Genomic DNA, 16,799 nt, shown 5'->3' with positions numbered 1-16,799 from the left:
AAGGATGGAAGGGGTCCCTGTGCATTTCGGGCAGCTGTAAGTCCTTCTCCAAGGGTTCTGAGAAGTGATCAGTTCCCTCCTGCTCACCTGGGTCACATATAGAATAGTTAGGGTTGGAAAGGACCTTAAGATCATCCAGTTCCAAGCCCCCTGCCATGGGCAGGGACACCTCACACTAAACCATGTCACCCAAGGCTCTGTCCAACCTGGCCTTGAACGCCACCAGGGATGGAGCATTCACAACCTCCCTGGGCAACCCATTCCAGTGCCTCAGCACCCTCACAGTAAAGAATTTCTTCCTTAGATCCAATCTAAACTTCCCCTGTTTAAGTTTTAAACCATTACCCCTTGTCCTATCACTGCAGTCCCTAATGAAGAGTCCCTCCCCAGTGTCCTTATAGGCCCCCTTCAGATACTGGAAGGCTGCTCTGAGATCTCCATGCAGCTTCTCCAGGCTGAACATCTTGGACCTAACAAAACCAGGAGCTGCAGGTTTCACACTGCATTGGTGCCACTGCATCAGTATTCCACATTCAAAATAGGGTGCAACAAAACCAACCAAACCCAACGGGCAGGCCAGCGTGTCACTGCCTGTGATAGTTTGATTGCCTATCCGAGCTAGGGCTTGCTGCTGGTGTGCTCTTTGGGCTGGTGCCTCTCGCTGTGGCTTTCTACTGGGCCACCCCACTCCTGGTCCTCTGGACAGGGAGGAGGAGGTGGCCACAGTTGATCACTGCCATTGAACACAACCCTTTACAGGGGCTAACAAGGGGTACAGCACTCAGAGCACAGCCTGCACACCCCTGGGAGCTGCAGAAACACCTTCATCCCTCACTGTCAGCCTGCTGCAATGAAGAGCACGGATGAATCATTAGGACAAGTGCTACTACAGCCCAAGTGCAAATCAGGGAAGATTGGACCTTTGGCAAATAATAGCTCTCTGCTCAAGTGTACTGCTCTTCTGTATTCAACCGTGGCTTCTCGTGCTAACCTTGTTGCAGGGGATGCACGGCAGGAAGGGTCACATTGCCACCCCTTAGGCTCCTGCACATGTGCCTCTGCAGTCTGGCTGCAATACAGTCACCCCCAATGAACCGCAAAGGAGTGGCCAGTGCTCAGACTGGCCCTCAACACTGTTATATCCCATTAGTCACTGTGGTATCTCAGCATCACCACATTGCTTATCTAGTAGAAAGCAGAACTTGGCTAGAAAAGCCTGATGCCAGATTACCCCATGCCTGTTGTTCTCCCTGCACTCTCTCAGCTTTCTCCCCTCAGAGCTCTCTGTGAAGGGCAAATGCCAGCAAATCCCTGTTCCTGCAGTCATTATCTGCAGGGAGGAATAAAACCTGTCAGCATCTTTCTGATCAGAGTGGCTCAGGTGGACTTTGCCTGGGCTCTCCTCAGCCAGACAAGGATGAAAAGGAATCCCACAGAGCTTTCTCCTTGTTGCTGAGTACTCCATAGTCATCCTGGGCCCTTGCACTGCAGAGGGACTCCAACTTTGCAGCCGGCCTCAAAAACACCTATGAGAGCGCATCGCTGCTTTGATGAACTCCATCTTTTTGGCAAGATTTTGTTGTTTCTCTGCAACTGAGAAAAGTCAGAGTCAATGCTTACAGTGCTGTGTTGATGCAAAGGGATTCATTGCCCCAGATCCTCTACTGAGCAAGGTAAAACCAAGATGCAGCTCTCCCTCCATGCAGCTCTCCCTCCATGCATCAAGCGCTGCCTGCTACAGTCACAGGGAAACCTCTAAAGCATGAATGATGCTTCCCAGTGCCTGGATGTCTTCCAGGCTGAACCAGCCGCCCTGGCCAAACCTCTCCTCTCTCCACCATGGGCTGCTCTCACCACAAATCCTGGTCACCTGGAGCATCATCCCTACGGCATGGACTGGGCGGGAGGATAGCAAAGCAGGTCATGCTGGGTGGTGATGTCTCTGGGCCCAGCAGGAAGAGAAGGATCCCAAGCTTCCAGCTGCCAATCCCACACAACAGAGCCAGGCATTAAACAAAACAGAAACTCATAAAAGTGATCTTAAAAATAAGAAGGGCACCACAAGTTATTAAAACCTGCACTCAGCTGGGTGTGGGGCTTACTGAGTATTTTCCTGGCTTGCCGTCAGGCTGTGGGATTGCCCCAGACATCAGGGCAGGGTGTATGACAAGGAGACACAACGATCAATTTTGAATATTGCATATTTAAGCAGGCTTGGGCTCCAATCCATCATATCCCCCAGCTTCCCCGAAAATTAATCTTCAATAGCTTATCGAGAACTTCAGAAAATTAATATCCAAGCATTTCACCTTAGGGGAACAGTGCTTGCTCTGGCTGAATATGCATGTGAGAGTGAAAGAGCGAGGGATGAGCTGTCTCCCTGCAAAACTTCAGGTTCAGAAGCTGGTTTTAGCAGAGCCACCCACCACCTCCACGGGGTTCCAGCTCTGCGGGCACTGCAGGAAAAGCTGATGGAAAACAGCTTATTGGGAGCCGCTCAAAGAGGCACAGGACCCTGTGGTCCCTTTTTCTTTATGGCCTCACTCCCACAGATAAAGGGATGCAGGGCGATGGGCAATGTGGAAAATACACGGCCCTTCCCAGGCAGTTCAGGACACTTCACCCCTCTGCTTCCTATTCAGGCCCCAAAATGATTGAATCTGCCCTTAGTTTCAGCCCAAAGAAGCATGAAGAGGAACAGGAACAGATTGTTTGCCTGTTATCTGGCTCCAAGGAGCTGAACATCTGCGCTCTCACTCCCAAATTCAGTAGAGGGGAAAGGCTCCTGCTGGGAACCTGTGGGGCATGGCAGTATCCAAGCTCCACGGACCTGCTGGAGGAGGACAGTGGGAAGCCAACGAGGGGGTGCAGGCTGTCAGTCAGGCACAGCTCACGTCCCCAGGGGACCATACTGCTTGACTGCGTGCCTTTCAGGAACAACTCGTTCATGAGCAAATAGCTTTTACAGCCACAAAGGTCAGAATCCTCCATAGGCTGGCAGCAAGCCCTGGCAAGTCACCAGCAGATGTGGCCAACATCCCCCATCTGAGCTAATGCAGATCCCTTGCAAAGGGATAACCCATCCCTGATGACGGCTTCGAGCTGCAGAGTTCTCATGGGCACCCTCAAGTAACCCTGAGTAGTGTCAATGTGTATCTATCAGCATCATCAGGGTCAACATTTCCAACCCTTGGAAGTGCAAACACAAACACATGTGCATAAGTACCAGTGAGGAAGGGCTGGAGGGATGGATGTGTTTCCAGTTAACCACAGTGAGAAGGACCCAGCCCAGGGGGCTGTGCTCTCATATAGCCCCAGGATAGGTGACCTGCTTGCTAGCAAGGATGCCAGCAGTGGGGTTGCAGCACAGCACAGCACGGCTTATTCCTGTTTGCTCTACAGGAAGGAAGCAAAAGACCACTCCTACCAGAGAAAAGATCTATCTGGAAACTGGCTTTTATCATTTGGCCAGAGGAACCCCAGGCACACAACAAGGGCTCAGTGACCAGCATCTCCTCTCCTCCACATATACCCAGTATTGACCCTGAAGACACAGCTCGCAGTGTCCATTAGTCGGAGAGGCTGAGCATGGCATGTCAGCCCTCTAAGAGATATTGTTCCATAAACCCACCTCCCTTTCCATCACTTGGAATTTTATAAACCCAATTCTCTCCCAGCTATCCACTTACCACTGCTATCGAGGTGCTTGCCCATGCACCAGCCTCCTACTCAAAAGCCAGAGCACAAGGGAGGGCTGCTCTGTTCTCCTCCTCCCCACTGCGCTCATCACAGCCGTCCCTTTGCAAAGTAGAACAAGGCTTGGAAAACTGGTGTCTAGCTTGTGTTTCCAGATGGATCACCTTGCAACCGCCTGGTAGACAGGAATGGGAGCTGGATCCCCCTTCCCTGCTTCCTCCTAGCTTCTGGGTAGCTGCAGGGGAAGGAGGGATATTTTGGTACCAGTTTTGTGCCAGGCAAGAATGGGAGAAGCAAGAGGGGCAGATGAAGAGCTGGGCACTGGGGGACTGCCCCAGGCCGTTTCTCAGAAGCTCTTACCAGCTTCCCCATTAAACAGGCACTGTAGCAATAGGATTAAAGGGTCAGGGAGCATGGGACCACATCCCAGACTGGATTATCTGGAAGAGAATTAAATGGAGATTATCTCCAGCCTAGCACGCACTGCCAGTGCCAGGTCGCTCTGTTTGTTAAATCTCCCTCTCCAGCAGCCCCCTCCCCTGTGCTGGCAGCCCAGGTCCCTCATCATCACAAGGACTGGATTTAAAGCTCCTCCATTTCTCTCTCCTTATCCCCATATGGGGGACCCAAGGGGCTACAAGCTCATCTGCAGCTCCCTACATCAGAGCAGGGCTGGAAGGATCTGTTATTAATAATTAAGCACCCACAGAGTATAAGCAGAGGAGGGCTGCAACATCCCATGGGTCCTGGGGCATCCCAGGAGTGTGTGATGAAGCACATCCTGAAGGATGCCAGTGCTGAGCAGCGGGGGAGCATGGGGAGAGCTGCATGGGGACGGGATGTCCTGGGAACACAGATGCAGGGTTGGGATATGGAAAGGCTTTTCCAGGGGCATGGCCAAGCCCGGGGATGGCTGGGAGAGGGGTCTGGCACCTGGTCCCAAGTGGAATGCACCCCAGGCAGCAGAGCAAACTCTCCAGCCAGATGCAGACCCCTTCATCCCGCTGTGCTCCTTGGCTCTGTTGTCCCATTTCCAGAGAGGATATTGTGTCTCCTCAAGGAGATGCAGACGATTGCCCCACTTGTCACAGAGGGCCTGGCTGTGAGCTGCCTCCACCTTGCTCCAGCAGCTCCCTGAAGGGATGATTACACACCTCCATAAAGAGGGCACTTATGATACGTTCATCTTCCCCAGACCCTCCTGCCTGCACTCTACAAGCGCTAATTAATTAAGCCATAGACCCGGAGCTGCAGTGGGATCCGTGTCTGCCTGCTACAGCAGGGAAACCCAGATGGGGTTATAGCAGGAAAGGTCTGACTACAGAGTAAATCACTACCAGAGCCCAGAACAGACCCTGGGTTCCCACAGCTCGGTTGCAGCACATGGGGGTACTCCCAAATGGGGAAATCAAATCCTTGCCTGGCAACAAGAAATTACAGAAGGCAGCAAGGAAAAGAAATTGAGCCAAAATGGATTTTTGGGAAGCAGATGGCCAAAGGTGTGAAAGCAAAAAAGCAATGAGAAGAAAACCTCCCCCCAAAAAACCCTAACAGAGTTGGTAACAAGTGTTACACTGACAATAAAAATGAAGCCTCCAGGGGTAATTTGGGGAATTACAGATCAGTAAATTGAGCATCTGTGTGCACCAAATTGATTGGAATGATAATTAAAACCAGAACATCTCATAATACAGCCCTGTGTGCACATCTCAGAAGAAAACCGCGTCTCGCTCATCTCCCCCATTTCTTTGAATGTGTCAGTCCAGCAGTGGATGTAGAACAATGAAGCAGTGATTTGTTTAGAGTTCCTCTGACAGGAGGTTGTCCAGAGAGCTGCTAAAAAACCTGATTAGCCATGGGGCAGGAGGCACTGTCTTTTCCTGCATGGGAAACTGGCAAGGAGTCCCAAAACAGAGAGGTTAAATGGGGGTTTTAATGGCAAAAGATTAGCAGCGGTGCAGTTGGGACGTGTGGTAGGCTTCCTGCTGCACGAGGGTGTTATTAATGGTCTGGATGGAGGAGTGGAGGCAGGAGATAGGAGCAGACACAAACTTCTTCGGGTGATTCATGAGCACAGGAAACAGCAAGGAGCTTCAGAGAGTCCCAAAGGTACTCTGTGAATGGGTACCACAGTGCCAAATTGTACTGATGCTGATAAATGCAAAGAAATGCACTTTACAGCATGAAACTTATAGGTTTTATGTTGTATCATGCATAGAGGAGGCTGGGGCTATCCCGGGAACAGCTCAGTCCACTCTCCCTGTTGAAGGCACAACAGCAACCAGGGAAGCCTCAATGCAACCAAGATGGGCCAGGAAACGTGACAAATAGTGCAGAAAGAGGCATGAGGCCACAGGGATGGGCACAGCAGGGCTGTGAGGGGGCTACTGAGAGGAGTGGGGAATCTGAGGGATGGGGACCCCAACGGTCAGGATGGGGAGGCACAAGGCAGACTTACAAGTGGCAGAGAGAAGATGGGAAAGCCTGGTTTTCCCTGTTGCCAAGCAGGAGGCTGGGCAGTCAAAAGCAGGGACAAGGCAGGAAAACGCTACATGACCTGATGCAAGATTAAATGATGGTGTTTTTTCCCCAGGAAATAGCTGTTTGACACCACTCAGTGAGATTCAGCACTGGATTAGATGTACACATAGATATCAATGAAACCCAGAGCATTGCTATTGTTGGTGACATTTTGTGATGGGAAACTTTGTGCTTGGGGCTCCAGCTCTGCCAGACTCCCAGAGGACCATGTCATCCCATGGCTGCTGTGCCAGCCTCACTCCTTACCCTGCCCCAGCCACTGCTGGGGGCTCAGCATCAACCCAGAGGCAGTGAGACAGCTCCTACCCAGCCAGACCTTGCTAGCAAGGCTTAATATTGCTCTGCTGAAGGGGAGGATGAACATCCAGGAGGGTGGCACAAGGAAAGCTCTCAGGAACAGAAACTCTCCTCCTTGGCATCCTGCACCTGCAAGCTTTTGACAGTCTTTAGGCCTGTCTGTTGTCCAGAGAAGCTGTGGCTGCCCCATCCCTGGCAGTGTTCAAGGCCAGGCTGGACACAGGGGCTTGCAGCAACCTGCTCTAGTGGAAGGGATCCCTGCCCATGGCAGATGAGCTTTAAAGATCCCTTCCAAACAAAACCACTCTATGATTTCTCAGTGCAGAGCAACCCATAGCAGAGGAACTTCCCCAGACTTGGCCAACATCATCCCATCCAGGCTATGCCACCCCTGTCCAAGTGGCAGAGCATACCTGTCAGTGCTCCTGGCAGTGCCAGCCATGCCAAGCCCATATTCCGCACTGGGAATATCTTCCATCCACACTGGGAAGAAACTTTCCCCCATGAGAGGGCAGGCAGCTGCTTCAGCCCTCACACACACCAAAAAGGCTTCAGAGAACAGGAAAAACCCTTCAGGCAGAGACAAATGGGAAGTGGGAAACCTTAGGGAAACACTGATCTGGAGGCTCCCAGTGCTGCTCCAGCTCTCCTCCGCATCCATGCCAGCAGCTCCTCAGCCAGACCCGCTGTTCTCCTGGCTTTTGTCTCCTTCCAAAGCCCCATCTCTGCTCACAGACATGGAGTTTCTCAATGCCAACAAACAGAGCCTGCATTAACCAAGTGAACCCTGCAGTTGCCCTGCTGCAGGTGAAACCCAGGCTTGGAGAAGGGCTTGCAGGGGTGAGAAGAGAGAGCATCAGCCCCTGGCACCTTCCCCCTCTCCTTGGGAAAGGTTGGAAGGCTCCTGGCATTTCTTTTTGGCCCCTATCGGCCATAAAGTTATTTCCCACTGCACAAGCAGTTTTTACTTCCCTCTTTCCCACAAGCCTGGTGACACCAGTCCCACGGCTCACTTGCCAAACACAGTATGGGACACTACAGGAGTGTATTCCCAGGTTATCACACCGTGATTATACTTCTCCAGCCTCCCAGTGCTCCTCTCCCATTCATCTTTAATCAAAGGAAGAAAGAGTTCACTTGTGCCCCAGGACCATGGCCCTCATACATCTGTGTCTGTATCTTTGAAAGAGGAGAAAACTTCCCCTCCACTCCCTTCCCAACTTCTCTCTCTTAGATCCATCATCATTAGCAACTATAAATGTCAGAGCTGCAGCCATTAGGCTGCTATTCCTAGATAAATAATGCTTTTCATATTTAATTTACAAGTGGTTGCAGAGCCTCTTTGGGGTGCACGGGGTTAATTAAGAGCTGAATTAGGTGGAAATGCTTCTCCCTAAGGAAACTCAATTAAACTCTTCTGGCAAAAAAAAAAACCAAGGATGGCCAGGATTTCTCCCCAAAGAGCACTTCTGCACCTGCCACCCTGAGCACTGTGTCCCCTCTGCCTGGGAAAAAAGCCTCTTCTCCCACCTAATGCCATGCCAATGCTGCTGATGGGCACAACTGGCTGTCCCTGACCCCCATGGGAAAGGAAATGGGGCACCAAAGCAGTGGAGGTAAGAAACAGGCAATGATGGGGACAGGACTAAGGAGCACCCAGCACCTGCATTGGACACGTACTGTAACAGCTTCTCCTTTTGAGTTTGAATATTGAGAGTCCCTGGCATGCCAGTGATGCTCATGGTTAATCCTTCCTCCTGCTGCACAAACAAGTTGCCAAATGCTCCTCGGAAAAGTGATCTCCAAAACAGGAGGTGCACCAAGACCTTGCTATGCAAGTGAAGGAAGCCCCTGGCTGCCTCCTCCTCCCAGACATCTGCTCAACAAAGCAATGCATGCTGCGAATCGTAAACTGCCACAGGCCCTGTGTGAGCTATACATCCTTCCTGTGGTGGTATATGGGCAGCAGCTCCTTTCCTTCCCAAGAAAAGGAGCTATGGACTGAGCAACATTGCTGAAGAAACAAAACAAATACAAGAATCCCTTTAGAGAAGGAAGTGAGATCTTTTGGGATGACAGGGAAGTTTGTTTACATGGACTTTTTGCTCTGATCCCAGCCAAATGAGGAAGGCAGAGCATCAGGGAGCACATATCTGGCTTGCCAGACAGGATGAAAAGGCTGAAATTCAAGTGTTTGATGTCCATACACAACACCTTGTAAAGACCTGACAATCCAAGAGAGTGCTTGGTGGCACCAATCAACAGCTCTTCAAACTTACACCCATTTAAACCTACATTTTCTCTTCTGCATGTGCCCTTTCAACAGCCAAATCCAAGAGGCAAATGCTCTGGTTGCATCTCCATGCCACCCCATCCTGAACAGTTTCAGCTTCAAGGAGGTGGAGGACTAGTACCAGGAACTGCTCTTAGCAGCAGATGCTTGATCCTAGGGACCTGCATGTCCCACAGCTCCTTCCCTGGCTCCATCCCTGCATGGTGCTGGCTGGAGCCCCATCTGAAAGTGATTCAGCTGTTCCTTCAACTCTCACAGCGCAAGGAAGATGAGCACCATGTCATCCTTTCACCAGCCTCAGTGTTGGATGTGATTTCCTGCTGCGTTCACTTGGCACTTGAACATTCAGGCCTATCCATTTAATCTTAATTGTGCCCTTAATTTGATCATTGTGTTGTTCCACCTCTAATTGGCTTAGAGGAATCTCATAGGATGTTTGCCTTGCAACATGCTTGACAAGCATACATGTGCTCGGTTGGCCTTCGGAGAACATTTGTGAGGCAGAGCATAGAATTCAGGTTATTCTGTTGACTGGCAGCATGGATAATGAACTTGGGGGGGCACAAGTCCCTTTGGTAATGTGCTCTGCTACCAAACCAGAGCTCCTGTACCTCACAAAGCCTACCCCATCCTTCCCCTGGCCACGGATGGGCTCAGGCAGAGATGCCTGCTGCTGAGCCAGGCAGTGTCAGGGGAGCCAGGCAGCTCATGGAATGCATGTATTTCTGTTCAGATATGGTTATTTCCTCCAAAAGCATTTCCAAGTGAGGCTGCACAGGGAGGAAGAGAGATGGGTATTTGCTACACCTCTACCAACTCATTTTCCTCCCTTGGTCTTTTAGCATCTCTGCTGTCTAGCTGCATGCAGCCCCTTCCAGTACCTATCAGTGAGTGACATGCACTAACCGGAAGGATGACAGGGGAGAAAAATCAGGCTCTAGAAAGTCTTCAGCCCTTTCCCCAGAGGCTGCAAATCCTCATCTCCTTGAGGCCAGCAGGGTGAGGTGACCCACACAAACCTATGCAGAAGCAGGAGAAGCTGAAAGCGGGAGCAAAGCAGAAGAAATCCTGGGAATCACATGGACCTCATCCTAGGACTTTGCAAAGCCCACAGAGCCTTGCCCCAGCTCTGCAGCAGGGAAGCCAAGAGCCTCCCAGACCAGTCCTACCTGGACCTGCCTGCTCACACTCCCTGGCTGCACGTAAGTGAATGGGTTAACACTTATTTGGTACTTACGCAAAACAAGCCTCCTGCTGACAAAAAGCCTCAGGAGCCTGGCAAGGACGGGCTCCCAGTAAGCATACAGGGAGAGCCAAGGATGCCAACATGCCATCTCCCCATCCCTTGGGAAGTTTTCCCATTTAATTAGAAGTTAAAGCAAGAAAGAGGAGTGCATGTGTAGGAGTAAACCATCACCCGGGTAGCCGATTTCCCCCATGCAGGAGACAGAAGCAAAGGAACATTTAATCCTGCTGGCTGAGCATGGCTAAAGGGAGATCTACAGGGACTTCTCTGTGCAAATGCCGTACGGTGACAAACAGCCTGGGTAACAGGATAAGCTTTATCTGAACAATCAGCCACTTCAGTGCAGCCTCCCAGGGCCACTGGCACCGGCCAGCGAGGGGTCATCTGGGGACAACTCCTCTCTGGCAGAAGAGGAGCTGCTGCAGAACAGCCTCCGATGGTGCTGGATTTGGGCAATTTAGCCCCAAATCCTCACTGAGCACCCCCTTTGCATAGAAACTGCCCTGTTACACACAGCCCATAGCAAACCCCTTTTGCTTGCTGCTTTGGAGCGGGAGAGTTGGGCTTCCTACACCTATCAGGGCTTTCAGCCACCAGCACCATCCCTGCCTGCGACCTGCCTGCTTTCCGAGAGCTCTTGTGAGCACAGGGATATTAATGATGCTGCCTTTTGATATGCAAACAGAGCGCTCATTACGCCTCTCGCCCCACATCCTCTGAGCTGTTAATTAAAGAGTGTGCAGCAGGCAGAAAATTATCATCGTCGCCTGCAAAATAAACCAACAATGCTTGGATGGCTGCACACCCCCCCAGAGCGCACACAGCAAGACCTGACAGCGGAAGGATGGATGGATGCACGGTGCCCAGAGCTTGGGCAGGTGAGCCCCAAAGCTCCCATGCAGCCACAACCTGCAGCATGGAAAGATGCAGCAGGTTGGAACTGGTCAGATTGAGGGCAGCTGTGACATAGAATCATAGAGCGGTTTGGGTTGGAAAGGACCTTAAGATCATTCAGTTCCAATCCCCCTGCCATGGGCAGGGAAAAATACACAGCTCCCAGGCTGCAAAGTTATCAATGCCACTAGGCAGAGAAGCTCTTTGCCTAACATATCCATGGATCTAGGGGAACAGGAGAGATCCCTTTCCATCAGCCCAGGGAAGGAGGACTTTCCTCTTCCCCAGCCCAGATGCTCACTGCTGGAAGCAGAGATGGAAACAAGTTATTTTAGTGCTGACCTTCATGGTGCCTCTGCTCCTTGGGATAAAGGGAGACCTGGATCCACCACAGTGCTTTTCAGGGCAGGTAGCTATGACCAGGTGCTCTTGATGGGGAGCCCTGGAGAGCTGCTGCTGCAGCCCAGAGGCAAAGCTGGTGGGGCTGATGTGCACCACAAGCTGATGCTTTGGCTTTGATGAGCCTTTTGGGGAGAGAGGAGCAAGACAATGGGAGCCAGGTGGGCAAGGATGCCCTGATTGCTCACAGGAACGGGACTCCTGCCCCACAGCTGCCTGCTGAAGGAAGGGGCTCATCCCCAAACTGCCTCTCCCCCTGCTCCAGGATCTTGCCTTGCAAACAACCAGGAGCTTCTGCGGGGCTCTGAATCCAGCCCTTGAAGAAAGAAGCAAGTGCCTGCAGCAATCACGACAAATCAAAGGGAAGGGTGGGAGTCGGAGCCCGATATTTCCTTCTGCTCTGACTAAACGAGGAGTCAAGTTAACCTGTTAGTGAGCAGAGCCTGCCCCACTTTCCCTCTTAGGGGGATTTGTGTCCAATCCAAGAGCCCCAGAGGCTGCCTCTCCCTGCTTTGCTGGACCAAAACCTCAGCCGTGACTCTCTAGAGCAGAACGATGCTTGAAACTCCAGGTTCCAACATATTCCCTTATCTGAAGAGGGAGGACAGCACTTTGCTCTTGGGTGGGCTTGGGCACGTTCTGGGGGTCCCCTGTCCTTCCACAGATGCTCTATGGCTGAGAAGGGAGCTGCTTGGAGATGTAGCACAGCCCTTTAGCTAGAAGAACACGTTATTTTTTTCCCCTGCTATTTTTCAGGATACAGCCAGCATTTGTCTCTGCTGTTGGGAAACAGGGATTACTGCAGAAATGAGTCTCTCCCACTCACTCCTCTGATGGAGCTGGTTAGAAATGACAGGAACAGCAGGTGCCCTGTGGACAGTAATGGACTCACTGTCTGCCTTTGCACCCGACAGGCACTGACTGATTTGTAACCCTGCAGGAAAGGGAGAGCTCTCAAGCTCAGGAGCTGACTGATGCTTTGGGGAGAGGCTGTTCCTTTGTGCTTCTTTTGCCCATCAAAATAAAAGCAATCCCCTACTCATGCTGTAAGCACTAAGCACAGCTAAAGGTGTGCTATATGGGAGCAAACAGCACCTCTCCCTGGCCTCCCAGGACAGGCTGTAATTGAGAAGGAGTTTCAGGTTCCCACCTCTTCCCTCTTTCTTCTCCCTCTTTCCAAGCTCATGTTTCTGTACCCCAGGGAGAAGGCTTCTCCATGGCAGGATGTTGCTCTCTAGAGCTGGTGATGGGGATGACGGAGCAGTTCAGTGCTCCAGGGCAGAGCCTAACCCCCTGTGTCTCCCATATTGCCAGTGAGAAGATGCTGGGAATGGGATGTAAGCGTCCCCTTGGATACTCCTACTGCTCCCAAGTGTTGCTGTACCCAGGTGCCATCATTCCTGCAGGGAGTATGGAGGCACAGACATGGGGTCTGTGCAGAGAGGTGATGTGTCTTGCTCTCTGGAATTTCCTCCTGCCTCCATCAGCGATGGTGATGAAGCCAACCTGGTGATGACAAATGTGGCAATGATGACCCATGGCAGCCTATTTCCCTGGGGAAGTGGGCACAGCCCAGTGGTATTTCTTCCCTTCCCACCCCATCCTGCCCCTCAGGACAGGAACGAGCTGGAACATGCAAAAGGAAACTTAACCTAAACAACTCTGCTTCTCCACTTCCTCCCACCCACAAACATGTCTTTGCCCCACACCTCCAGCCTCCCAGGACCTTGCTGCAATGCAGAGGGTCCATTCTGCACAGCTCCAGTGACCATGGGCTGCCCCTGCCCTTCAGCCTCCCTCCTCCTCCTCCCACAAGTGGCACCATCTGTCTCCTCATCTCCAGGCTCACCCTGCCATCCATCACCGACTGCCTGAACACATTATCCTTCACTTCTCCACACAGCAGTCAAGGGAAGCAGCTGGGACAAAGCAGTTTCTCTGCTGAATCCCAGACTTGTTCGCACCTTGGGCTCTGCGGGGCTGGAGCTTTGCTGATTCAAACTCTGCAAAGGCTGACAAGGTCTGCAGAGCTGCCTGGCACCTTGGGCACCACCTGGGACCCTTGGGATGGAACCTGGGACAATCTGAATAGCACCATAAGGGACCACAGGCAGCTAAATCCATCCTTATTGCCATGTCCTGGCTGGCTGCAGTATGGGTTATAAGGTGCTGGGAGGGAGTGTGATGCCCTGTCTTTGCCCAAGGGCAGTGGGGAGGCTGGCAGTGCCCAGCAGCTCAGCACGGGGGCACAAGCATGACGGAGACGATGGGGCTGGGTTCTGCCCATTGCTCGAGTGGTTTTGCTTAGGACCACAACGTTCCTGAGGCCGAAGCCTATTCGTTACTGTGGGATTCTCTTGAGTTTCTCTCCCACTTTTATACTGTTTCCACTCCCTGAGGCAGGGGCTTTGCCTGCAGCATCCCTGCAGCCCCAGGGGCACAAGAGCTCAGCCTGTCTGCATTCCCAGTGCTGCTCCCTGCAAACCCTGCCCAGGGCAAAGCTTTATCCTGCAGATACCCTTCAGAGCCCACAGCCCCACTCACCAAGCCCTCCTTCCCTCTGCCAGACCCCCCCCCCCCCGAGCAGGTCTAGCCCTGCTGCTCCCCTGTATTGGTGGACGTGTGCTCTTGGGGGAGAAGTGGGCAAACACGTGAGTATGGTAAAGAAATACTTCCAAGCCTTTACTCTGACTGATCCAGCATAAAAATGACAGCAGGGAAATCCCAATACTTCCACCTCCGGGATTTGCACAGTAACACCTCCTGTGCCAGCGCTCAGGCAGGGATGCGCCTGTGGGGGAAGAGGTGGCATTGCTATTTCAGAGCCCCGAAGGATTTGACCCGCACCGACCTGGTATCACAAACATGTTAATTAAGGGGAAAAAAAAAGATGTTGGAAGGCAAAGAATCACAGCTTCTTGTGGTATATTATATATAACAATCAGATAAATATATGGTTTAGTGTGAGTTGGTGATAATAAATGTTACAAATTTAAATGCCTTACCCCACACTCAGTACGTAGCTATGCAAAATACTAGTTACTTTGGGTTAATATATAGTTAGTACAACGCACCACTTAGTTTGTCTTGAAGTGCTGCATTTCTGCATGCTAATATTAAATATGCACCTACATGCTGACTGTGTAGATATCAGCAGATATTCAGACGCTAATGCTGATCTAGAGCTTTACATGATCCTAGAGCAGTATTTTTGGAGAAGCATGCAATGACCAGAGGGTTAAGTGGTGATCAGGCCCTGCAGGTTCCTGTTTGTGGGTACTGCTGGTTTGGAAGAGCAGGAAAGGATGAACAGTTTTAGCTCTCAGATGATGCAGGGAATGCTCCATCCCTGGCAGTGTTCAAGGCCAGGCTGGAAGGAGCTTGGAGCAACCTGGTCCAGCGCAAGGTGTCCCTGCCTGTGGCAGGGGGCTGGAACTGGATGATCTTAAGGTCCTTCCCAACCCAAACCATTCTATGATTCCATGATTTTGGGGTGACTCAACACTGTCCATCAGTGCAGAATGCTATCACTTACTCATCACAGTTGAATGGAGCCATCAGTGGAGCTCTGCCACCCCCATGGCACATCCCAAGGGATCAGTTCCCCCATGTTCCCTTCGAGCAGCTCCCTCCTGGGGACAGACCCCTCAGCTCCTGCTGCTCAGCTAGCGTGTCCTGGCTGCCGCTTAGCTCTGAGGTGCCAGGGAGTCACCAGCATCACGTGAAGAGTGGAGGTCCCTCTTCCAGGTGACTTATCCTGTGACCCTACCTGCTGTCCCCCTTCTATGCTTCAGGGGTGGCCCCAGACCTTTCCCAAACTGCAAGGGGCCAAACTCTGCCCATGCTCAGGTTGGTGGCAGCACCTTCTTTGAAGGTCTCCTCTCACAGCCAGAACCAGACTCCTGTGCCAGCCCCTCTCCTCCATGCCTTACCCTGCTCACAGTGTGTATGCAAGGTGTCCTTCCTTCACACACGTCCCAGACTTCCCCATTAGAGCCTGCCTGGGGGATGCCCTCTCATCCCACCAGCACCATGCTCCAACCATGATGCCAGTGAGTTGGAGCTCTTTCAGCAGGGACAGGAGGCACACGTCCTCTGCTGGAGCAGGTGAATAAACCAGCAGGAAGTGCACAAAAGCCTTTTCCCACTTGTTTATGGCTGACAAGTTAGTTTTGCAGTAAGTTTTTAATGTGCCTGGCTTGTCTCTGCTCAGAGTGTGGCTGGAGCAGGCAGTGCAGGGGGAAAAGGGGAGAGCGGAGCAGGCAGCAGGGGTAGGTGTCATCGTGCTGGAGCAGATGGCTCCTGTGTGTATGGGATGCAACCCCACATCAGGCTGCTCAGGCTGCCCCAGCTCAGGCAGAAAGCAGTGTACCTCCACATCTGCCAACCCCAGGGCTTCAGGGGGATCCTGCTTCAGGGGAGCCTGAACTGGGGACCAGTTTCCAGTGGGCACAGGGCAATCCGTGTGCTTTCCCACAGCACCAGCATCTCCAGCTGGGTCCAGCCAGGCACCTGTGTTTTTCCTTTCCTTTGGGAGCTACAGCCATGATCCTTCGCAGAGCAGGGCAGCTTCCCAGGTCCACCTCCTCATCTGGCCACAGTTGTGGCTGTAGTTCATCCCCAGTGAGGGCTGAAATCCCTGCCGAGCTCTCCTCTGCCTCCGCAAAAGCTATAGGAGGTCAGCAGAACCCTGATTCTACAGGCACCATGGTGATCTCCAATTCCCTTCCCATCAGGTTGCAGGAAGGATCTCCAGGTCCCAGAGTAGTATGTGGGCAGGTGAAAGCCATAGTGAAATGAGATAGCATCCAGTGCTCTCCTCGGGAAATATCCCCCAAATATGCCCCCTCTGCTGACACCAAGTTGCTGCCAGTTCTAGGGAGGAGCTGGATTGTAGAAGAGGTAGAGCCAGCTCAGAGGAGGCTGTTTTAGCTACGGCAGACCCAGAGCTGCTGTACTTTACACTGGAGACTACATCCAGGCCTTTCATCTATCCATACGTGGAGGTCTGAGGTGTCTTCTTTCTTGCAGGGGTTAGCGGGGTGAGTGTTTTCAAAGGCAAGTAAAGGGATGGTGAAAAGCAGCATCCCCAGCTGGGAGCAAAGAGCAGCTTTTGTGGAAGTCACGTAAAGACAGAAATCAATACAGCTCTAAAGCAGGCACAACAAAAGAACAAGTGCAAAAAGCAAGTGGCCCACCAAAATCAAACCAGAAGGTGCCAAGCAAGGAGCTTGACAGCAGCCTGGGACAGCAGGAGAAGCCGCTGAGAAAGAACAAGGTTAAAGCCAGAGCCTGAAAAACGTGGATCTACAAAGCGGCTCAAGACAAGACTTCCAGTATTGAGTCCCACTGGTGTCCTGATGTGGGGTTTAAGACTCTTCTCTATGTAGAAGCCTCCCACAGCCTGTCTGGGAGCCAGTGAGACCCCCTGTG

This window comes from Psittacula echo (assembly GCF_963264785.1).
Source record: "Psittacula echo genome assembly, chromosome: 5".
Classification (NCBI taxonomy): Eukaryota; Metazoa; Chordata; class Aves; order Psittaciformes; family Psittacidae; genus Psittacula; species Psittacula echo.
Note: the sequence above shows the minus strand (reverse complement) of the source record.